This window comes from Bos taurus, chromosome 9 (assembly GCF_002263795.3).
Source record: "Bos taurus isolate L1 Dominette 01449 registration number 42190680 breed Hereford chromosome 9, ARS-UCD2.0, whole genome shotgun sequence".
Taxonomy (NCBI): Eukaryota; Metazoa; Chordata; class Mammalia; order Artiodactyla; family Bovidae; genus Bos; species Bos taurus.
In genome coordinates, this window is record NC_037336.1 from 91711788 (window position 1) to 91736401 (window position 24614).

Here is a 24614-nt window from a genome sequence, read left to right on the forward strand (position 1 = left end):
TATACACGTTTCCATTCCAGTTCAGCTTCTGTAGCCACTCTGTGTACTTAAGCTGGATTCCCAAGAGCAAGAGGGTGAGGCTCAAGGCCACACCCAGTGTGGCACCTGAGGGAAAATTAGAATCGAAGGGTCGATGGTCTCTGCCTGCAGTGAGCAGCCCTACCTCCCGATGATTAAAAGTCCATCATCAATTCCACCTCAAAGGTAACCTTTTCCCACCTGCGGTCAACGCCCTTGGCAGAATTCTGAATCTCCTCGAAGGGCATGTGTGGGAGTGCTTCCCAGCAAATACTCATCAGCACCTTTCATCTCCAGAGATGAAAGATTTTCAGACACCAGAAATCCCTGCCAAGTCCTTTGGGGCTAGTAGGTAGAAAACACAAAGTGATTTTGGACAGAGGAAGAGACTTATGTTTTTCCCAAAGCAACTTGTTAGTTGATCCACCTAGAACCAAAATACTAATTTAAGTGTCTGAAAGACGACCCACTGCAGGTGCCACCCTGTATGGAGGAAACCATCAAGACACCAGGTCCTATGCAGATCTTATTCCTTCATGTCCCATCAGCAACTGATACTATTATCGACTCTCTGATGTGGATAGAAGGTTCTAACTGGAAGACAATGCCTAATGATAGACTTAGTCATGAGCTCCTCTCTATAACAGAGTTAATTTACTTCTGAAGTTAGTCTTTTGTAAAATAGTTAATGTACCATGACTGTATAGCATCTGGAAAAGGTTTAAGCATATCTGGCTCAGCAGACATAAGTTTGAGCAAACTCCGGGAGATGGTGAAGGACAGGGAAGCCTGGCGTGCTGCAGTCTATGGGGTTGCAAAGAGTTGGACACGACTTAGCGACTAAACAACAACAAAAAATCTTAAACGTTGAGTCTGTTGATATGTTTTATTTAATTTTTTTTCCAAAGTATTACCAATACATCTTTTTAGAATTTTTACATTTTTATTGAAATGTCGATTTACAATGTTGTGTTTCAGATGTACATCAAAATTATTCAGTTATACATATATATATGTATCTACTTTTTAAATTCTTTTCCATTATAGGTTATTATGAGATATTGAGTGTAGTTCCGTGTGCTACACAGTAGGCTCTTGTTGGTATGATACACCTTTTCTTGTATGTTAAGTGCTTCCGAAGGGACTAAGGAGTTGGTGATAGGAAGCCTGGCGTACTGCAGTCCATGGGGTGGCAAAGAGTTGAACACGACTGAGTGACTGAACTGAAGGGACTAAGACTGTTACTGCTTAAACTGTGATTGATGTACTTTTCTATCTTGAGGACTGATCCCAGGGCTGGTTAAAATGTTATTCCAATCTTAGAGGATTGTCAGTAGAGCTGGAGATGGATCCCCAGTGTCCATCTCATGAGCAGGGCCTTGGGGAGTGGAGGATGGAGTGGGTATCTGGTAAAATGACAGAGATGCTTTGGATCTCAGCAGTCTAGACAGGGATGCTAGAACAGCCGCAGCTCTGGATGCGGACAGCAGGGTGCCTGCAGGATATGGAGCAGAGCACACAGGCTCGGGGATGTGATTCCAGCTCCTCCCAGATTGCCCTCTGCTCCTACTGTGGGGAGGGAAGGAGTGGAAGGTAGAAAGGCAAGACTGAGTTGATAAAGAACCTTCTGGGTCATTCATACAGAAGATTTTCAAGAGCATGCTTACTGCATTAGAAATATTTTTTAACGATGTCAAGGCCTGTTATAGCAACAAGATGAGACGTAAGCTAAATAGAATATTGGCTTTTTTGTGTCACTACATTAGAACTAAAAAAAAAAAAAAAAAATCCAGCAACCAACTGTTGAAGAAAACTTTCATCTTTGTCTTTGTCTTTTTGTTTCCTTGGGAGTTGAGACTATAATGACTCTACCTCTTCTTTCCTTTCCTAGTGTCAGTTGGGGTCCCTAGGGTTTCACCTGAAGTGAGAACAAGACTTGATAATGGAATTCAGCATAAAATGCTGGTGAAGGAGAGAATACAGATAATAGTGGGGCCAGGAGAGGCAGGACACCTGAGGCATTAGAAGTGAGGTGGAGAGCAAGGCTGGGCGGCAGCCAGCAGTTTAGGTTCCAGCCAGAAGGAGGTATGTTTTAAAAACATTTATTCTGGACGGTGCCCAGTCTGTGTTGCTTTGTGTGGGCTATCTCTAGTTGCGGTGCCCAGCCTTCTCTCTGCGGTGGCTTTTCTTGTTGTGGAGCCCAGGCTTCGAAGCTTGGGCTCAGTAGTTGTGACACAAGGGCTTAGTCGCCCTGAGGTGTGCAGGATCTTCCTGGACCAGGAATTGAACCCGTGTCCCTTGCGTTGGCAGGCAGATTCTTAGCCACTGGACCACCAGGGAAGTCTTGGAAGGAGTTATTCATAGTAGTTGGGTTGAGTTCTGAGGCCTGGGCAGTGGCATTCCTATGGGTGCTCTAAGAGGTAGAAGGGGAATAGAACATTCATTATGGGCCCTGAAATTTTGATTCAAATTATATTCCTAGACTGTGTCCCTGTAAATGTGTTTCACGTGGTGAAAACCCGTACATGTGTATGTCATCATCCTCTGTCCAACCCTCCCCACGTATAGCCCTCTTCTAATTGACATTTTGGTTGTTCATCCACATGAAAAGAACAGGTAATAAAATACCTGTGGGAAATAATGTTGCTGATTCCATGCTGAAGTAATTATAATTAAATGTCTGCAGTACCTCCAGTCTAAGGAAATTCCGTGATTATGGTTGTTCAGGGATGTACAGATAGTTTAGAGCTGGTAACTGTAATTTGATGCTAATTGGACTCTGATTCGGTCCTGGGAGAGAAGGTGGAGCTTGATTGCTGGATGGTTGGCCATAGAAGAGCAAAATTAGGAGAAGAGCATAGCTATGCCCTCAGTCACATCCACCTGCTGAGAATTTGAAATTCATGTCCTTTCCCCAAATCCTTGTTATCTTGCATACCCAGAATTCACATTTAATAAATTTGCCATAATTTATGCTCATTTCTCAACAATCCCCATAGATTATTGTACATTGGGCCCAAAGGACCAGAAGGTGATTATTCTATAAACTCCGAATGTGTGCTGAGCCCCTTTCGTGGTGATGGGTAATTATTTCTAGAGAAGAGAAGCCCTGTAGGGCTCAGTCTTGCACTAAACTCAGACACAGACCTACAATTACCTGCCTGTTCAGAGGCTGCCTTGCTGGTCTGGGGTTGGAGAAGGCCTCTCTGCCCTAATTATTTACTCTTGATTTTAGAATATTGTGAAAAAAATTTCAGAATATTACCATTGATATTGAAACACAATAATCACCAAGTCAAATTGTGCCAGTTTCTTAATTGACATTTTCCTTTTGATTTTTAATTTACCCACTTACTCAGTTCCTGGAGAGAGACTTCTTTTTAAATGTTTTACAGTATTTGTTAGTAACGGACATTGAGGCCTGGCCTTGGTATTACTGAGTCATCTCGCTAGCCTTGTGCTTGGTAAAAATAATTCAAAGTTTTTTTTTATTCACGCTGCTCCCTTGGACAAGTCTACATTTCTTTCTGTATCCTAGAAACTGGGACAAGAAGAATTAACATCTAATATTTAACATTTATTGACTTGGACTAAGCCCCGTGTCAGGTAATTGAAAGATATACTTTCTTATTTTGCTTTTGCAACAGTCCCGGGAGGTGGGATCATCACCTCCATCTTGCATGGAGGGGAATCACATATGGAGAGGTCGATAAATGACCCCAAGTCAGGGATTACGGAGGGGTTTGCTCCTGACTCCAGCCTTCTTGTGAATGAACGCTCTTGTATTTGACAAACACTTTAGGATTTCCCTGTGAATTTTCGTCATCATGTGCTACAGTTACTGCTTGTTCCACACTGGTGGATGGTGCTGGGCTAGTGCTGGTGGGTGGCTGGCTTGTGACGTCTGCTGCTGTCTCATCACGAAAGGGCAGGTGGCAGCCTGGACTTGGAGGAGCTCCATGCTCACCTGCCTGTCTGTCCACCTTCACTCCATGCTATGCTTCATCACACTGGATGCTTCTCTGTGTCTTGTGTCTCCGGCCTCCTGGTCTCTCTGTCCTTCATCTGTGCTGTCGTCCTTATAACAGTGCAGGGCCTCCCTGGTTCCACGTCCAAGTCAGACAGTCCTTGAAGTCCGGGTCCCTAGGCAAGGCTGTCTTGCTCTACGCAGCCTGGTGTCATGTCCTTCTTGTCCGAGCTGCTCCCCAGTGGTATCTGGTGATGCTCTGGGGGGTGTGACCCCTGGATGGTCTTCCTTGATCCCCACCTGCTCTCATCTGGGGATGCAGGGTCCGCTGTTATCTTTGCAAACAGATGCTCTGCAACCTCCAAACATTTTTAAAAAGGTCTGTAGTTTCTCTTGTAGAGGTTAATGTTTTTGGTTTTTTTCCTTTTTTTTTGGTTTTGTTTTAGGTGTGCTTGTTTGCTTCTCCTTTTAAGCTGGACTCCAACTCTTTCTTCCTCTAGTTTGGCTTGCTGACCTGAGTGGCTTTGCTTCTGAGAATGCCTGTTTTGGATAGATTTAATGGATTTTGGTTTTCTTTGGTGATTTTTCCTTTACTTTTTAAACCAAAGGAAGTTTCTGGCATTCTTCACAGTGTCGTCTTGCTCCCATCCCAGATGGGCAGGTTATCCTGCCCCTTTATATGACGTATGAGGGCTTTGCTGTCCTTTCTCCCCTACTAACTCTAGGCCCTTGGATGGGTGGAGCTGGGTCTGATTCATCTTTGGTTCATTCATGGCACCCTGAATCACACTTTGCGGCTATTGGGACTTAACTGTTACTGAAGGTGAATGAGTTCTTTGTCAGCTACAGTCGGTCCAGCCACAATCATCCAGATGGCCTCCACTCCACACTGTGTTAAGTTCCTTTTGTACGAGGTGGTTGCCTGACTGTCTCTAGGTGCCTATGACACCTAGGGTTGTGTCATAAAGGGGGTGCGAGCCCACCCTGATTGCTGAATGTAATTTGTGATGCACAGATGCCGTGGTTTTGGGGGTGATTAGGGCTTCCCTGATAGCTCAGTTGGTAAAGAATCCGCCTGCAATGCGGGAGACCTGGGTTCGATCCCTGGGTTGGGAAGATCCCCTAGAGAAGGGAAAGGCTACCCACTCTAGTATTCTGGCCTGGAGAATTCCATGGCCTTTCCATGGGGTCACAAAGAGTTGGACACGACTAAGCGACTTTTTCACTTTCAGGGCCTGTTAACTTGCAGTTATCTCTTGAAGATAGTCGCTCTCCACGTGACCGTCAGGCAACTGGATGAAGGTCATCTCTTCGTCTAGAAGCCAAAATCCAGTGATGGCTCTAAGACAACGATGCTTAATCAGTTTCTGTTGCCTTAGCAACAAGTGGGCTGGGATGCTTGGTAGCGTCTTCTCATGAGCCACCCCTGTGGGCTTCCGTAGCATCTGCCCCTCTGGACCATGATCGTCTCCACACTGAGTGGTGGCTGGTGGCCTGTTTGTTCACAGGCTGGTGAGACTGTCTGTAGGCTTTCGATCACCATCGTACTCCCGACACTTAGCGTGGTACCTCGAACACAAGTGCTGTTCATCAGATACTTCCTGAATTGAGTTAACTTAATAAAGGTCCTGCACATAGGCATTCAAGGTATAATGTGCCAACTTTTGCATCCTTGGGTTTTGTCCCTGGAAACATGAACTTTGTGGGAATCCCAGGGAACACTTATTCTAACCAGGGACCAGATTGGCTGACAGGGTCACCACCCTGGGGAATACAGTGACCCCAGAGGGATATGCCTTGTCCTTCTTCTAGCTGCTTTTTGGTTTTGTTTGTTTGTTTTTGGTGTTTCACATGAGTTGTTTTATAAATAACAGGGGACTTGCGGTGACTTGGTGCATGGTAAGCGCTGTGCTCCGTGGGTGCAGAAGTCTGCCATTTGAGGAAGACTGACTGAAACTTCCCATTTTCATTGTAATCAGCCATCCCTTTGTCAAGAGGATGGATTCTCTAACAAGCTATATAGCCCCTGGGCGGCGGTACCTGCTGCTTTTGTTAAGGGCGGCATTCGACTGCATGGGTTCTCTGTGTGGGAACAGTGTGTTCGTGTCAGTGTGAGAAACTGGTGACAACTGTCACTTAGTGAAGGTCTCCAGCACACCCCTCCTCCCGCCTTGGAGTGGGAGTCAAACAGGGGTTTTGTTCATTATGGCTCTGAAGTCTCTGTGGGCCCAAGAGACACAGGTCAGAAATAATTCCCCTGTGACGGAGATGCTGCTGGGCTCGGCCAGGGTCACACGAGGAGTTCACGGAGACAGGATTCCCTTCACTCCAGGACCCTTTCTGCCTCTTGGGAAACCTCCCATGGGCTGTATTGTTTTAGCACAAACGCCAGGCGGAGACTGTTTCGATAAGCTGCCTCGCTGATAGATAGCAAGGCCAAAGGAAACCCGGAAACTTGCAGACGTGAGTGTAGTCAGAGAGATGGTGGTTACAAAGCGGATTTAATTTGAAGAAGTCATGAGTTTTGGAGAGTTTTTCAGCGGGGGACTTCTCTAGGGGTCTAGTGATTAAGAATCCACCTACCAGTGCAGGGGCCACAGGTTTGATCAGTAGCCTGGGAAGCTCCCACGTGCTGCGGAGCCCATGCACCGCAACTGTTGAGCCCACACTCCACAACAAGAGAAGCTGCCACTTGAGAAGCCCACACACCGCAATCAGAGAGTAGCCCCCGATCGCTGCAACTAGAGAGAGAGCTCGTGCAGCAACAAAGACCCAACACAGCCAAACATAAATGAATAAAATTATATATATAATAAATATTAATATGCATGCACGCATGCTAAGTCACTTCAGTTGTGTCCGACTCTGTGCTACCCCATAGATGGCAGCCCACCAGGCTCCTCTGTCCATGGGATTCTCCAGGCAAGAATCCTGGAGTGGGTTGCCATTTCCTTCTCCAAATATAAATATATAAAGGAAATTTCTCAGCAAGAAATGCACTCTTCTTACCAAGCTGGGCAGCAGGCAGCCTATTCCCAGGGCATGGTGAAGTAGTCATCTCTTTCTTCCCCAGCACTTTCTCCTTGCCCTGGTTGGCCCAGCAGTGAAAGTTTTATAAACACTGGGCACTGTGCACTTAGGCCAGAGCTTGACCACAGACTTCTCGATTGATGAATGCTGTAGCCATTCTTTAGATGTGGGCCCCTCCCTTTTTTTTTTTTTTTTTAACTGATACAGCTGAAGGTTCAACTACATTCAGCTTCTAGGGAAGGCATGAGGCCAGCTTTACATCATAAAATTCAAGAGAGAAAAGTGTAAGCCATATTCATTTAAATTAAAATGATGTCATGGTGGCAAGCAGGCAGCTCAGGGACTCTAGGATAGCAGGATTTCATGCTGAAAGAGCGTGAGTGGATCTGCTGATGGACAGTTCTGTCCACACAGGCTGCCTACGTTTGGTCATCGGTAATTAGCATACTGTGTGTAACTAATAATATAGAATCACTAGAGTTTTATGGTAGGTGTGATCTACCCAGCAGTGCCTAGAATCGCACAGACTACACACAGCACCTCTCAGACCTTTCTGGAGTTGCAGGAGATTGTGATACCTGTCCCATTGTTGACTCATCTGAAAACATGACACTCACGGGCAGCTGAATCCAGTCTACGCTGTTGAGAGCTTATCCACTTATCGAAGGTAGTTGAGGTCCACCCAGCTAAATCAAAGTGAACTGTTCGTGTGGCCCTGGAATTCGTACAGAAAGGGAAAAAGGTCAGGCGGGTCCCTGGGATCGAAGGAAGAGTGCTTTGGTGACCGCTGGTTTGTCACTGTGACAAGACCAGTGTCGTCCGTTCTGGGACCAGAACTGAGGCAGTTGTTTGGGGATCTGAGCTCTCGTCCAAGTTCGTTCCCATGCTCTGAGTGACAGGTCTGATTTATCCTTTCTAGGCCTCTCTTTCTTCCATCTGCAAAGTGAACAGAGTTTAAACTGATGTACTCTGAACTTAAGCATCCTATAATCCTGCCTTAAATCATTTCAATCCAAAATGATTAGTAATTATATTAATCAGGATATTCAGAGAAACAGAACCAACAGGCTTCATTTGCTGTGTGTGTGTGTGTTTAGTTGCTCAGTCGTGTCCGATTCTTTGCGACCCCGTGGACTATAGCCCACCAGGGATTTTTCAGGCAAGAATACTGAAGCAGGTTGCCATTTCCTGCTCTGGGGGATCTTCTGACACAGGGATTGAATCTGTGTCTCTTCAGGAGTGAAAAATCTGATCAAGAGATTTGAAGTTCTGTACTTCTGTTCCTCAGTCTGTCCGGATGTTACCAGATCACAGACCCTGGGCTTAGGGTTTTGACTCTGGGAGAAGGGCTGCTTTATTTGGAGCACTTTAATCTCTCTGGTTGTCTTACTGTGACTGGTGCAGGCCTGTAGGATTTGGTTTCAGCATGTCCTTCTGTAAGTGATGAATACTGTTACTACTGTGACAATGTTAACGATTCTCATGCTGACACCACCAGTGGATGCTAGAATTCACAGTGTGATTTTCGAGCCTGCTGCTGCTCTGATGAAGCACCCATCTCTCTCTCTCTCTCTCTCTATCATATATTCATATATGTATCAGTTCAGTTCATTCGCTCAGTCATGTCCAACTCTTTGAAACCCCATAGACTGTAGCATGCCAGGCTTCCTGTCCATCACCAACTCCTGGAGCTTGCTCAAACTCATGTCCATAGAGTTGGTGATGCCATCCAACCATCTCATCCTCTTTCGTCCCCTTCTCCTCCTGCCCTCAATCTTTCCCAGCATCAGAGTCTTTTCCAATGGGTCAGTTCTTCGCATCAGGTGGCCAAAGTATTGGAGTTTCAGCTTCAGCATCAGTCCTTCCAATGAACCCCAGGACTGATCTCCTTTAGGATGGACTGGTTGGATCTCCTTGCAGTCCAAGGGACTCTCAAGGGTCTTCTCCAACACCGCAGTTCAAAAGGATCAATTCTTCTGTGCTCAGCTTTCTTTATAGTCCAACTCTCACATCCATAAGTATACACACACACACACACACACACACACACATATATACACACACCTTTATGTCAATTTTAAGGAACTGTTTCACCCGATTGGGAGAGTTGGCAAGTCTGAAATCCACAGGGCAGGCCAACTGTCTGGAATTTTAGGCAAAAATTGATGTTGCAGCCATGGGTCCAAAGTTCAGCATGACAGGAGCCCGGAAACCCAGGCTGGGTTTCCATGTTGCAGTTTGGAGGCAAAATTCCTTCTTCAGGAAACCCCTGTCTTTGCTTTAACACATTCAACTGATTGGCTGAGGCCCTCCCACCTTATGGAAGATAATCTGTTTTACTCAAAGTCTGTTGATTTCCGTGTTGATTCCACCTAAAAAATGACCTTTACAGCAACATCTAGACTGATATTTGAACAGGCATCTGGGTACCATAGCCTAGTTGAGCTGACCCATACTGTTAACTATTACAGAAGTCAAGCTGTAAACTTTTTATTTGTAATCTAAGTCATGGCTATGAACTAGAAAAAAACACTAGTCTGAAATTAAATCATGTTGTCTTAGTATAATGTGTCAGTTCTTGCATTGAACCATTCGTTGGGTGTTATTAAGCACCCATGTGTAAGGCACTGTGCTTTAGAGCGGGAAAACAAAGACAAGCCCTTTACTTTCAAAGCAGTCAGCATCTACTCCAGAGGACAGACAGACGAAAAAAGAGATGATTGCAACGTGGTTGTCTATACTAGAGCAGTGAGGTGAGGTAGGGGGTGGTCTTGGCGGGAGAAAGGTGGATCAGGGAAGGCTCCGTGGAAGAGGAGACACTTAAGCTCGATCTTGAGGGGTAATTCCGAGTTCTCCAGGGAGACATTCCCAGCAGGACACAATGTATGCAAAGGTGTAGGCAATAAAAGGCTATCACACTCATGAAATGGCCAAGTATTCAGAATGTTTGGAGACTTCTGTCACATAGTAGGTGCTTGAGACTCAGTATCTGTTGTTATCATCGAAAAAAATTAAGGTGTGGCAGGTGTTATATTTTATAGTTTCCTGGTTAGGAAATAACCATCACTATCAGGCCATCAGTAAGGTATGATAATTCTCGGCCTTTAAAAATTGTCAGTATAATGTATTTAGATGGAGTCTATCAAAACTTGTTTAATTTTCCATTCTACCTAAAAATATTTTCTTGTCCATACTGGATTAATTACAAAGAGAATTAGAAGTTTATGTCTCTTTAGGATTTATCTTATAAGGTAGGGACTCTAGACCAAGTCTATTATTTAGGTTTCTAAGATTTTTCTCTGAACCAGTGATGTCACCTTGAGCGAATCAGTCTACTTCTTCAAGCTTTAAATTCTCCTCTTTAGAGAAGGGAGTTGGGCTGGTTTTTAAAGGTCCACCAGAGGCTATTCTATGATCTCTAAAAGGAAATTGTTATCTCCACTGTGCCTGGTTATACAGGCGGATTTCTGCAACATAAATCGTTGATAACCACACCTTTCTCAATAGTTACTGGTTGCAATGCAAGTCTCACCACTTTGAGTATTACACATTTTTCAACCACTTTATTAAGTATTTTCTCTGTGTGTATGTAGAATAACCCTGCAAAGTAGATATCATTTCCATTTTATGGTTGAAGAAAACAGAGGCTCAGACAACTTTAATAATGTCACTCAGGTGGTCATGGGGAAGTTGGGTTGAATTCTGACCCTTGGGCACCAAAGTCTGCATTCTTTATCAAGGATTGTGAACTGTGAGCCGTGGTATATGGTTATTACTATAAGAGAGTGTCTTGTGTATATAGCAGGGGTGAAATGACGTTTTGTAAAAAGACAAGTCTCCACCTGAAACTTACAGTGTTGTAAATCAACTATAGGTCATTAAAAAAAAAAAGTCTCATTCTCTGAAAGCCATCTGTGCAACATTTTAAATGGTGAAAGAAAAGAGGTACTTTTTGGTATGTTGACCAACAGGGCCATGAGTTCTAATGTCACTGTGCAGCATTTCAACCATGGGAAGAAAATACTATTTCCATTATAGGAGAAGAGCCGGAAGCCACCTGCTGAATAAGTAACAAAACTCTGATCCTTTGACTCCATGCGCTTGCATGCAGCTTCTGCCCACAGTCCATGATAATTCCTCTTGACACCTGCTTCTTCTTGGGGTCTTGGCTGCTCCCTCTGTCTGGGGGATCATTTCACTAACTTTGAAACAGCATTCAGGTCTCAACTTAGTTGCCGTCTTGAAAGGCTGTTTCTTGGTCTTCCAGTTTACATTAGACACTTGTCCCTCACAAGCTCGTCATCCTGTTTTATGTCTCTGTTACTCTAGGATATTTTTCCTTGTTTATTTACCTGTTTGTTTGACTGATTCCTCCCATCTGAGTAAAGCTCAGTGAGAGCAGAGACTTTTGCTCTTCTTTACTGCTCTAGCCTCAGCATGTGGAGTAGCGGCCTGTCCTGTCTGTTTAACCATCCATCCAACCATCTCCCCTCACTTCTCTTCCTCCCTCCTTCCTTCCCCACTTTTCCCCTCCCTCCATATATCTGTCTATAAAATGGTTTGGCTTTATATTTATAGGATGAAGCAGTATAGCTGCTTCTCCAATTAGAATGTAGGAAGACCCTCACATTTCCTTTATGGTTAACCACTTAATAGCTGGGGCTTCCCTGGTGGCTCAGTAGTAAAGAATCAAGAATCTGCCTGAAATGCAGGAGACATGGGTTCGATCCCTGGTTTGGGAAGATTCCCTGGTTTGGGAAGATTCCATGCAAGGGCATGGAGTCAAAGGATCAGAGTTTTGTTACTTATTCAGCAGGTGGCTTCCGGCTCTTCTCCTATAATGGAAATAGTATTTTCTTCCCATGGTTGAATAGCAACCCACTCTAGTATTGCTTGGAGAATCTCATGGACAGAAAAGCCTGGCGGGCTACAGGTCATAGGGTCGCCAAGAGTTGGATACAACTGAAGCAACGGAGCACACACACACTTAATACTTGTGTTTTTCTCAGATGCTCCCTTTTTGTATTAAGTCCAAGATAGGGCAGAATGCTGAGAAATTGAGCTTTAGTTATAAAACTCTGATTTTTGAAAACTTGTTTCTCACCACCTATTTTTTTGTCTTGCTTTGTTTATCTTGCCAGGGTTCTGTGCCTGAATTACAAAGACAGCTCTTCAGCCAGCTCATTCCAGATGAATGAATGATTACGTGAAGTGTGGTCTACACTTCCTCTGGGGGTAAGTTCAAGGCCCTTGTACATCTCGAGAGCGATAAGGTCTGGTGGTGTTTATGTGCCTGTTTCCCATGTCGCTCTATTAACTGCTCTTTGTGTGCAGACCTGAGCAGGAAAAGCTGGTGTGGATTCCTTTAGTGGCTGGTGGCCAAGGTTTCTGCAAGCAGCGGGCACCAAATCTGAGTGGCTTTTTACAAATGCCCCTTAATTTGATGTGCTGACTGATCCTGTCTCTGTGGAAAAGCGTATGTCCATCTTTGCTGAGAGTTTAGGTAGAGAAACTGAAGTCAGGGAAGTTTGAACTCCAAACCAACTAGGACCTCCTGCTGAAGAACAGATTGTGCATGCTAAGTAGCCTCAGTCATGTCCGACTCTTTGCAATACTATAGGCTGTAGCCCACCAGACTCCTCTGTCCATGGGATTCTCCAGGCAAGAATACTGAGTGGGTTGCCATGATTTTCCAACTGAGGGATCAAATCCATGTCTCTTACCTCTCCTACACTGGCAGGCAGGTTCTTTACCACTAGGACCACCTGGGAAGCCCTGAGAGCAGACTAGAGAGTATCATTTCTCATGGCAGTTGTAAGATCTGGACAGCTCAGAGGACTTGGGCACTGGGAAGCCACCGAGGAGAGGTCAGGTCTCACCCCCGGTGTTGAGGCTGTTTTCGTTCTGACTGGTGCATCTTACTAGTTGGTGTATTGGTTGTTGCAGGGTAAATGTTACAGCGGGAAATCTGAGCAGTTCCCAAAGCCCTGTTTGGAATGATTGCAGGTAGTTCCTTGGAAAGGTGTGCAGTGTCTGCAGTTCATGCTTGTTTTGGTAAAACACACACACAGGCAAAGCTCCCCAGGCTGAAGTCTGTCTCATCTCTCCTGGGCCCCTTTGTGCCTTGTGGGTCTCAACTCAGGGTGCTGCCTCCAGAGACTGTCCCCGAGCACCCAATATGTGGTGGCCACTCAGCCACCTGCTAAACTATTACTTTTTTATTTACTTTTATATTTACTGAAATGTTTTTTAAATTGAAGGGGGCTTCCCAGGTGGCTCAGTGGTAAAGAATCCGCCTGCCAAAGCAGGAGACGCGGGTTCGATCTGTGGGTCAGGATGTGTATGAACATACTTAATCACCATCACTCCATGAGAAAAATGTTTTTCTTATTCCCATCTTACAGAAGAAACTGACCCAGGAAAGGTCAAAGGCAGGATTCAAAAACTCAGGCCATGTCACTCCCCCAAAATCTAAACTTTAGGCTTTTCAAACAGGTGTCTTTCAGTCCTGGCTTTTGAACTTCGTGGAAACATAAGTGAAACACCCCTCCGAGGCTAAGTGGATATTCCTTCTGAATATTCTAATGTAGATGACACAAAGGCTGGTCAATACAAAGGTTACCAGCTGCTATTAAAATGTGTACCTTTAGTGTGTGCTGTATTTGTAAATAAACCCAGAAATGTTAGAAAACTTCCTGCTTGCAGGGAACATAGTGTAAAACATGATAATTGTGCGAAGGAGCATTTCACATTTTTAAAACAGTAAGAAGCAAATTGAATCTTCAAAATCTCCTCCAGAGCACAAATTTCTCACCATGTGACACTAACTGTGCCTCTGGTGTCCTAGGCAAGTTGGTTGTGCAGACGGATGCCCCTCGAGACCTAGGATTTAGCCTTCCCAAGTCAGGGAGTCGGGACTGTTGCTTAAGTGAAATTGTCTTCTTTGTGGTTTATCATTTACATCCAATATTGCAAAGTGGGGGGCTTCTGGCTGGTTCTGGGCTGTGGATAAGCTCTGGTTGGCCTGCAAAATATGTCCCTGACAAGTATTTTCAGGTTATGTAAGTTAGCTGCTGACCTGTAAAAAGTGGAAAAATTTACATGAAAGCAGCATTTTCAGTGTTTCTTGAAAAGGAGTTTCGGCTGGCGCATCCCCAGGCTTCTGCATTCCCAGATGGCAGTGATGAGCTGGCCCTTCGGGATGGGTTGTCATGGGCCAGATGGCCACAGTCCCCGCTGCTGTGCACAGTCTCAAGGCACTGAGTGTCAATTGCCATTTTTCATTGACTTAAGTAGTTTTATTTCTAGTAGAATTGGGAGAAAAGTGAAAAAAGTGCAATCTACTTCTGTATCTGTAATGGAAAAATAGAAGATGTTTCTGGAGAGTTCCTTTTTTTTTTGGCCACACCTTGCAACATGTGGGATCTTAGTTCCCCAACCAGAGATCAAACCCGTGCCCTCTGAGTTGGAAGCAAAGTCTTAACCACTGGATGGCCGGGGAAGTTCCTAGAGCTTCTTATTTTAAGGAAAATAGAACAGAGCATTTGTGTGTGTGTGCTGAAGGATACTTGTACACATTTCATTTGCTGACAAATGGTTTCTGTTTCTTAAGAATGTAGCTCTGAGTCCTGCTTCACTCATACATTTCAAACAGCCCTGTTAGGAGACTGATCCGTCCTCTGGACGGTAAAAAATTTCCTTCTGCATTCAGACACCATTCTTTTGCTTCATTTTAGGTCCTTTCTTTCGGCAGCAAATTCTCCCTCACCTTCCTTGAGCTCAGTTCTTGGGCCTCCTGGCTGGTGGACTGGGAACCGTCTATACATGCGTGGGGACTCGGGAAGTAGGTTCCATCCTGCCTTCGCCCCTGGGGCCCCAACGTTTCCCAGACTTCGTGGCACCAGAGAGGGCCTGTGGCCTCTTTTACTCTGAGCGGGGTGACGCAGACTGAAGCCTTTAGGACTGTCTTCCATGTGCATTTGATTTTTAGCGAAAAACATAATCTGGTGGTGTCCATCTGTTCTGTTTTACACGGTGGCTCTGGCTTCATTGTGAAGATGGTCTAAAAGGAGGGGAGAGCCGGGAAGAACCGTGAACCTGACTGCTGCTGTTTGTAGGGTGACTGGGTAGAAGGGGGGTGTAGAATGTGTGTGCGGATAATGATGGAAAGGCTGAACTTAATTAGTGGAAGTTTTAGGATGACTCATCTGAAGTCCGGGGAAGGAGTTCTCATCTATCAATTGGTGACTTAACAGTGGAATGTGCTTTCTAATAGAGCTGGGAACTTCCCATCCCTCCGTGTATTTAGGGAGAAGGGAGGGGTCCATCTATCAGGATCCTGGAGACGGTTCTCAAATTGGAAGCGGGACCAGGACCAGGCTTGATAGATGGATGACCCGCAGGGTCTCTTCAAAAACTCAGATTCAATTATTCTGAGTTAAACTGATTAGGAACCTTTCAGCTAAAACAGTTTCACTTTAGTCCACGAAAAGAAAATATTGTGAGTGGAGTGAGAGGCAGAATTTAACACTTTTTAATTACATTGAGTTCTGGGCAGATTACTTGTATTTTCTTAACTTCCAACATAACCCTTCAAAAATGTTGTAAACAGATGTGTCTAGTGATTAGTATTTATAAGACAGGATTTTACAAGCATAGTTCCTATTAATGATTTTTTTCTACTAAAATTTTTTATTTTAATAATACCTTATCTGAAACTCATTTTGTAGTTTTATTTCCATTGGTAGCATGATTTTTAATACACATTTTGTCATTTATATAAAATATTACCTGTTAGTTGGTACAAAGTATTCTATTTAGTTTCAAAACTTAGGATTTGGGGGAATTCCCTGGTTGCCCAATGGTTAGGACTCCATGCTGTCACTGCCGAGGGTCTAGGTTCAATTCCTGGTCAGAGAACTAAGGTCCAGCAAGCTGAGCACTGCAATCAAAAAGAGGAAAAAAAAAAATTAACTCCCCAAATTTAGAATTTTATACATTGTCAATAATTGTTAAACGTTAAAGTGTATTTAATTTGGATATGGGGACTCAGAGAAAAAAGATCCTTTAAAGGAAAGCTTTTTTAAAGAATTTGCTCTAAATCTTAATTTTTATGTCACTTAATATTTGCTCATTCTTAAAGTAACTAACGGCTCATTTGGTTAAATTGTTAGGGCTTAATTGTTATGAAATATAAGGTACTACTTGGATTTCATAAATATTTACACTGTAAAATCTTTCATTTTCATGATAACTATCTTCATTAATTTTATTTTTTTTGCACATTTGATGCCTTCAAAACACTTAGAAAAAGATTGTATTATGAAATTTAGATGTTCTGTGGTTTTAAAGCAACCACATACCATGTTAGTATTGCATCTTGAATTATCTTAACATTGACTATAGATTTTGTAGGCACCTCCAGTTTGCTTTTGAAAAACTTGAAAGTTAATTTTGCTCTCTATTTTGTCCTCATTTTGTAAATACTAAGTTTTTCATTGATTTACAGGAACACTGTTGTCTTCTTAATCCACACTTGTGAAGTTGTGGTTTTAAAGCAACACTTTACCATGCTGGCATTGCATTTGGAATTGTCTTAGAGTTGACTGTTGACTTGAAAGGTGCATGACCGTGGGCTGTTCACGCATCTCTGTGAGGCTAAGGCAGCCTGGAATATGCAATGCTACAGGAGAACAGCTGGACAGTTTCAAGTACAATCTCTCTGGAAGATGTGCTTGGTGGGCATTTATAATGTGTGAATGGCTTATTTTAAATGGGTTTTAGAGTCTTCTGACACAAATATGTAGACTGCACTGGATGCTCCTTTTTAAAAAAAGTTTTTATTTTTATTTTATCTGTTTGTTTGTTTATTGGCTGTACTGTGCAGCTGGCAGGATCTTAGTTCCCTGACCTGGGATTGAACCCCGGGCCCTCAGCAGTGAAAGTGTGGAGTCCTACCCTTGGACTGCGGGGGAATTTCCAATGTTCTTTTCTTTGCCTGTTCACCCCCACTGCCATCATCATCATCACTCCATTCACTCACTCACTCATTCACTGACTCAATGGATATTTATTGATTTATTAGGTATTCACCATGTGCCAGGTACTTTTTATAGTACTAGACATAACAGTAGGCACTTCACAAGATCTCTGCTCTGCATTCTCTGGAAGGTCTTGTATTACACAGTCTGCACGTATTATTTTACTTAATCCTGACAACAGCCCAGTGAGGTAGGTAGTAGTATCTCCCTTTCGCAGATTGAGAAGCTGAAAAGTGATGAGTCTCGTGTCACGCCACAGGGTCTGAGGTCAAGGAAGAGGGACCCTAAGGTCTGGGGCCTGAGCTGCTTTGCTGGCGCCTGGGAGCAGTGGCTGGGTTGCAGAGGAGTTCCGTGTGTCAGTTGTGTGGGTCTCCCGTGTCCCACGTGGGAGGGAAACCTTTCAAACTGTGGGAGTTTGGATATGAAGGCCAGCCACGTACAGTTTCACTCAGCTCTGGGCTAATTCAGTTGCGTTTGGTTTTAGAAACAGACTTGTTAAGATTTTTGCCTTTTGATGAAATGGGGAGGAAGGCCACCTCAGGTGGATTTTATTTGGATTTATTTGGATTTTAGGGTTTTCACATGAATATTTTGCATGTTTCCTTTTCTTCTGGTGTGGCCTTCATCTAGGACATTTTTGCAAAGGTATCGCTCAATTCCGTGTCTTTTCAGCCCATGTTATTTGAAATACTGCTTTTCCATCATGACGAAGGAGCAGACTGAAAGCTCTTTTAGCACGTTAGCGTATGGTGGAGGTTTTCCACATTTGTGTTATTTCCTCAAAGATGGATGTTTCTATTTCTGAGAGATTCTTCTATCTTTTCGGAGAAGGCAATGGCACCCCACTCCAGTACTCTTGCCTGGAAAATCCCATGGACGGAGGAGCCTGGAAGGCTGCGGTCCATGGGGTCGCTGAGGCTCGGACACGACTGAGCGACTTCACTTTCACTTTTCACTTGCATGCATTGGAGAAGGAAATGGCAACCCACTCCAGTGTTCTTGCCTGGAGAATCCCAGGGACGGCAGAGCCTGGTGGACTGCCGTCTATGGGGTCGCACAGAGTTGGACACGACTGAAGTGACTTAGCAGCAGCAGCATTCTATCTTTTGTGATCCTGTTTGGATAAAAGTAATTTATGTTTTTAGTCTTTATTATTACTACTATACATGTGTGTGTGTGTTTACTCATGTGTGCATAGTCATGTCTGACTCTTTGCGACCCTAAGGACTGTAGTGCACCAGGCTCCTCTGTCCATCGAACTTTCCAGTCAAGATTACTGGAGTGGGTTGCCACAAGCCCGCATCTCTTAAGTCTCCTGCATTGGCAGGCAGATTCTTTATCAACTGTACCTCCTGGGAAGGCAGTATGTGTGTATGTGTGTATATGCTTTTTTTTTAAACCAGGTGAAGCCCTTAGAATTGACTATAGATTATTAATAAAAAATGATGCTTGATGGGATATTCTTTCTGTATCATTGTGTGTTTGATGTCAGAAGTGAAGAATATGGCAGGAATTGAGTGTCTTGATTTTTAAGCGGAGAGGTTATTTCTGAGAGTTCATATTCCTTTTTTTTGTTCCTGACTTTCTTTTATTGTTGCTATTATTATTTTAATTTATTGGAAGTGTAGACACATGTTGTGTTAATTTCTGTCACAGAACAAAGTGAATCAGTCATATGTATTCATGTATCCCCTCTCTCTTGGATTGCCCCTGTCCCAGCATACTCCTTTTAAAATCGTATTCTTAATGTCAGTTTTTCTGTAACTACTTATAGATTAACTACTTATATCTTTTTATGTTTTTATTCTAGATAGACATTATTATCCACCCCATTTTATGGTGAGGGTAATGGGATTTCAGTTCAGTTCAGTCACTCAGTCGTGTTCAGCTCTTTGCGACCCCATGGACTGCAGCACGCCAGGCCTCCCTGTCCATCACCAACTCCCGGAGCTTGCTTAGACCTATGTCCATTGAGTCAGTGATGCCATCCAACCATCTCATCCTCTGTTGTCCCCTTCTTCTCCTCCTGCCTTCAATCTTTTCTAGCATCAGGGTCTTTAGAAGGCTTCTGAGTCACTAAGAGATGAATTTCTAACTCATGTCTCCTGTGAAATCTGAGATATTTCCACTACATTTTATGTTTATTAAACATTTCTTATTAGCTGAAAGTTTGTTCCCTTTTACCAACCTCTCCTATTTCTCCTTCCTCCATCCTGGCAACCATCTTTCTACTTTGTGAGTGTGTTTGTGTCACTTCCTTCTAACCTTTTATTAGGAATATCTGCAAAAATACAGAAAAGTTCAAAGAATTGTATAGTGAATAGTAGACCTAGACAGCATATTAAAAAGCAGAAACCTAGAGACATTACTTTGCCGACAAAGGTCCGTCTAGTCAAACCTATGGTTTTTCCATTGGTCATGTATGGATGTGAGAGTTGGACCATAAAGAAAGCTGAGCACCAAAGAATTGATGCTTTTGAGCTATGGTGTTGGAGAAGCCTCTTGAGAGTCCTGTGGACTGCAAGGAGATCCAACCAGTCCATCCTTAAGGAGATCAGTCCTGGGTGTTCATTGGAAGGACTGATGCTGAAGCTGAAACTCCAACACTTTGGCCACCTGATGCAAAGAACTGACTCACTGGAAAAGACCCTGATGCTGGGAAGGATTGAAGGCAGGAGGAGAAGGGGACAACAGAGGATGAGATGGTTGGATGGCATCACCAATTCGATGGATGTGAGTTTGAGCAAGCTCTGGGAGTTGGTGATGGACAGGGAAGCCTGGTGTGCCGCAGTCCATGGGGTCTCGAAGAGTCGGACATGCCTGAGTGACTGAACTGAATAGACCCATAACTTAAATTCTACTCTGTAATTGTTACAATTTTGCTATATTTGCTTTTACATGTGTCATTTTGCACTGTGTGTTTGCAGACAGAATATTTCTTTAGTAATTTACATAATGCTCAGATCTTTGCCAAGGAATTCAGTTTTAATGACTATTAATGCATATATCCTGTTATATTATAATATTTTTTTTTTTCTTTTTTTTTTTTCCATACATGTAGGCAGCCAAAGGCAGGCAAAGGAAATAAACACCCCCTTTTCCTCAGAAGCCTGAGGCGTGCCAGATTTTATTCCAAGTTGCTACTTTCCTGAAGAGGGGCACTAGTAGGCCCCTTGGAAGAGGGAATCAACTTGGATTATATTATAATATTATGTCAGAATGAAGCATTAGATAAAGTCTAGGTTTTATGATGTGGAAATAATGCTGGGTTTTGTAATTTGGGGATGAAGTACTAAACTGAGAATATTTTGCTGTAGTTGGACGAAGTCTAAGGAACTTGAAAAATCTAACATAGTTTCAAACCCCAAGTGACTCTATAAATTCATAGAACAAAAGTTACTTGGGTGACCTCAGTGATAAAAAATGGAATCAGACAATGCAAACCCATTGGAAGTGTCTGAGGAATGTTGGAGATAAGTCAGTCTTCTGAGCAGTTCTGACTCGGAGTGATCTGTGTGTATACAGAATATCAAAAGGTCAGAATTGCCTTAATAGGGATACAAAAATATTTCCTTGGAATTACTTGTTCTTCTGATAAGTTTTCCACCTCAGAAACATATTCGTTCTGATGTAATTCCCTTTCTCTCCTTTGTATCAAGGAGTAGTTGTTCTGTCTCAGGGTTGTTTGGAAGAAACATGCTTGTTTTCTGTTGGCTGATACTTTATTTTTTGGGTAACAGAAATGATGGTGCTGGGTCTAAAGGAATAGGAGCTCAGTGACTTAAACTGCACCCTTCTTTTGTATTTATCTAGACTTTTTTTTTTAATACAGACACAGGTCAAATGAACATTTTGGGAATTCCCATGTTTTCTGTTATATGACTTGGCTTCCGTGGCAACCTTCTGACTTCAGTCCCAGGGCTTGTGGTTACTTGGGTGGCAGGTCTTGGTGTGGCCTTAAGCGAGTCACTTGAAGCCTTGTTTCTGATGAGGGGCTTGGAGAAGGGAATTTTTTATTCTTCTTTCTCCACCAGCACTAAAAATTCCTTGGTTCTGTGTTCACTAATACAAATTTTTGTGGAGGTTAGATGGCTTTTTATAACTATTGGGCTATTGACGTTTTGTGATGGCTCTTATTATGTGTCAACTAAGGTTAGAAAATTTATCTTCAAACGTGTATGAACTACATGGAAACTGTGTGGAAACAGAATTCAGTTTGCGTGTGTGTGAGTGTGTACCTGGGTGTGTTGATGTATGTATGTGTACATAAATACTCATTTTTTCATGCAAGATGAGGAATTAAAAGCTTGTGTGTCTAAAGCAGAATCTTGTCTTTAGTATTACTTAAAAATCTTGTCTGCTGCATGTATGGATCCACTCATATTTTTTTAAAACAGGTCTTTTTAAAACAAATTTTTGCTTTTTAAAAAATATTTATTTGGCTCTACTGGGCCTTCGTTGTGGCACACGGGATGTTTGGTCTTTAGTTGTGACGTGTAGAATCTTATATGCAACTTGTAGGATCTGGTTCCCCAATCAGTGATCGAACCAGGGCCCCTGTTTGGGATGGTCACCCACTGGGTGACCACTTAGCCACTGAGTCACCGGTGAAGTCCTTCATTCACATTTTTCATGAGAAGTGCTTTCTGAAAAAAACTGTTGTCATGTGTTTGTCCAGAATAACTGGGAAACCTCTGTTTAAACTGTTTTCTTCTATGAACTATAATTTCAAAGATTGAAACTTAAAATGGAAAATCTTACTGCAGAGATGGAATCTTATTCTCTCATTCAGCACCCCCTCTCCAATACCTCACCTTATCTTTTGGGGATTCTTGAAATGGGGGGTCTTTTTTCAAAAGCTACAGCAAGACTTCAAAACCTGTGAAACTCTGGTTTAACACTTTTTTTTTTAAGGGCAGTTAAATGCATTTTTTTTTTTTGGAGAAAATAGCCACCTTTTGGAATAACAGGGACTTCTAGTGTAAGGCTCTGTAGTTTTCAGCTCTCTGGAAAACGAAGTAACTCCAGCAAGGCACAGAGAGTGCACACCCTCTATTTTGCAAATCACAAAATGATTTTGAACGGCTGCTCTTGAGGCAGGGTTTTTATGGCCGACATTCCAGCTGTGGTTTTGGAGACAGAATGTTTACTACCGCTCAAACACCAGGATGGTAGGTGTATATTCTTCCTGCCAAGGGGCTTAAAAAAGCAGCTGAGGCACCCTTCGAGTGAGTAAACCTTTATTCAGCAAACTGGGGAGCCGCGTTCTTATGGAACTTTGGTGGTAATTCTGGAATGCGGAGCCCACAGCAGCGTAGTCATGGGCGAGCCCGGCGGCTCCAGGCCTGATGGCAGGCTGTTCTGGCTAATCGCTGCCGGCAGCCCATGGAAAACCACTTTCTGGTTAAGCCTGCATCATACTCTTCCACCAATGGAAAAAATTGAACATGATGAGGGTGTGTAGCTAGCAGACAAAAATATATCCAGCATTGCACAGAATCTGTTTTTAGCTCTTAACAGCCGAGCATTTGAAGTGTTAGAACGTTGTTTCCTGCCTTACCATGGGCAGAAAGAAGAGGGAGTCTGTGGATGTATAGAGAGACCCTAATTAAAAGAGCCTGAGAAGCACTGGCTACATCCAGAGTTCTGGCAAAGGTAAGGCTATAAATGTTCATTTCCCCCCTTTTGCAGTTGAGGCTTCATTTTATGCGTGAGAGATCAGCGTTGCTTGAAATATTCCTTTTTATTTCATTGGGTGCTGTACTTGGGCAGCCCACGTTGGTAGGCACAAGGGAACAGGCCCTTTCAAGCTGGAGTGTGTGGCTGCTTTCACTCACCTATTGGTGATTGATGGCAGTTTCCCTACCTGTTTTACTACTGAACTCTCCCAAAGTGGATGGGTATATGCTGTAGGGATTTCTTTTTTCTGATATGTCAAGGAAGTTCCATTTCTCAGTCTGATCACGTTAAAGCATTAATGGCCATGACCTTATCTTTACCAGTTACTTCTTTGAGGGCCCAGAAAGAAATGAAAAGTGTGCAGAGATTATATTTTACAGTTTCCTGGTTATTACATAACTTTATCAGGCCTTACTTTGGAGCTGAGTAAGCTCTTTCATTGAAGAATTTCTTTTCAAACTTGTAATTGGATGTTCACTCTTTATTCATGTTTATCCTTAACTTTTCCTCAAACTTTCTGAAAAAGAAATAGAATCCCTTGTAATCTGTGTGTGTTGGGAGGGGAACCTTATTGTAAGTAGAAGACTGATTCATGTCATAATCCCTCCAAGGTGGCTCATTCATCGGGCATTTGTCTGAGCTCTGAATTTATCAGCAGCACTGGAGGGATGGATTCGGCAGAGTACCTCTCTCAGCTTTATGTTAATTTGGGCAAGCGTGTAATTCTCAGAAAATTGGTAGGTGGAGAGACAGAAATAGGAAGCTTTACTGAAGTCACTGTAAATTTGGAAGGTTATTTATAGAATTTCTGAAAAGTCAGTATGCTGCAGAACAGCGACTGGAGTTTTCCCTAACTCGTTTTCATCATTTCACCATGGCCCTCTGTCCATCACACTCAGGAATTCTAAAGTTTTATACTTTCAGTAGAATGAGATAGTGCTATGAGTTATTTCAGGGAGGGTAATGTGTGGGCCTCTTCAGTGGGTGTCTTCCTTTGTAGAGAAGTGTTTGGGGGCTGGAGGAATGTGAGTGTTGCCCAGGTAGGTTAGAATTAATAGGGACGTTGGTAGAAACGTAGTAATAAAGGTTTTATTTATTACGCTTCCTTTGCATGTAGAAAGTGAAGCTTTGGCAGGGCTGGCAACCATTCAGAGCGGGGAAGAAGGAAGCCCCAGCTGCCGTCTTGTGTAGTCACATTAACACTTGTCAGCCCCTTGATTTTCACCAGAGCTTGTAGACAGAAGCTGAAGTCTGTTGAAGAGCCTTCTGACTCTAATCCATACCGACGTGGTGTTTTGAAGGCAAGCAGATAACACCTTCCTTTGGGTACTTTTAGTGCAGGGGGAGTGACTCACAAAGCCGCCTTCTTACCCCAGGCCTGGTCTGGGAGGCTTGGAAGTGCAAGATAAGGGCTGGGCTCCTTGCCAAGAGATTATCCTTCCGAAGTGGTCCTTCACTTAACCACTAAGTAGAATAGATGATGCTGTCTTGGTGGTCCAAGATTGTGCTTGAGAAGAGCCATGTTGCCCTTTTCCAGAAATCTGAAGTTGGTGCAGGGCCCTACAGCCTCTTCCTACAACAGCTTTTGAATGGATGTGGGAACAATATAGAGAGAAACTCACACTCCTTAAATATCTGTGGGGGGAGGGCACTTTTCTGTGTCTGTCTGTGTGCCTCCAGGTTTAGCCCACTTTGTAAGACTAATTTATGTAGGGAAAACAAATAAATATGAGCTGAGATTCCTTAGCTCAACTGTTAAAGAAAAAGCATTTTCTTTTGACGGAACATTCAGAACAAGGTCTTTTTGGACACATTCAACTGGAAAAAAATTTTCTATTAAGCCCTTAAAAATGTATTTATTGGTTGCTCTGGGTCCTTGT

The 24614-nt window shown here is 43.3% G+C and overlaps 1 protein-coding gene and 1 non-coding gene across 5 annotated transcripts in view; one reads left to right on the forward strand and one right to left on the reverse strand.

Moving 5' to 3' along the window:
* TIAM2 (TIAM Rac1 associated GEF 2) overlaps positions 1-24614 on the forward strand; it is a 236767-nt gene that overhangs the window by 76861 nt on the left and 135292 nt on the right. For 3 of the 4 annotated variants that reach the window (XM_015472916.3, XM_059889963.1, XM_024997095.2), the window contains exon 2: positions 12157-12250. The gene's annotated coding sequence lies outside the window, so the exon portion shown is untranslated. Of the gene's footprint in view, positions 1-12156; positions 12251-22415; positions 22711-24614 lie in introns of those variants that run through there. The other variant, XM_024997096.2, reaches the window with a different exon arrangement.
* Positions 20109-20252, reverse strand: LOC112448163 (small nucleolar RNA SNORA67). The gene has a single exon (XR_003036556.1). It is a non-coding gene; the product is annotated as a small nucleolar RNA SNORA67 (small nucleolar RNA).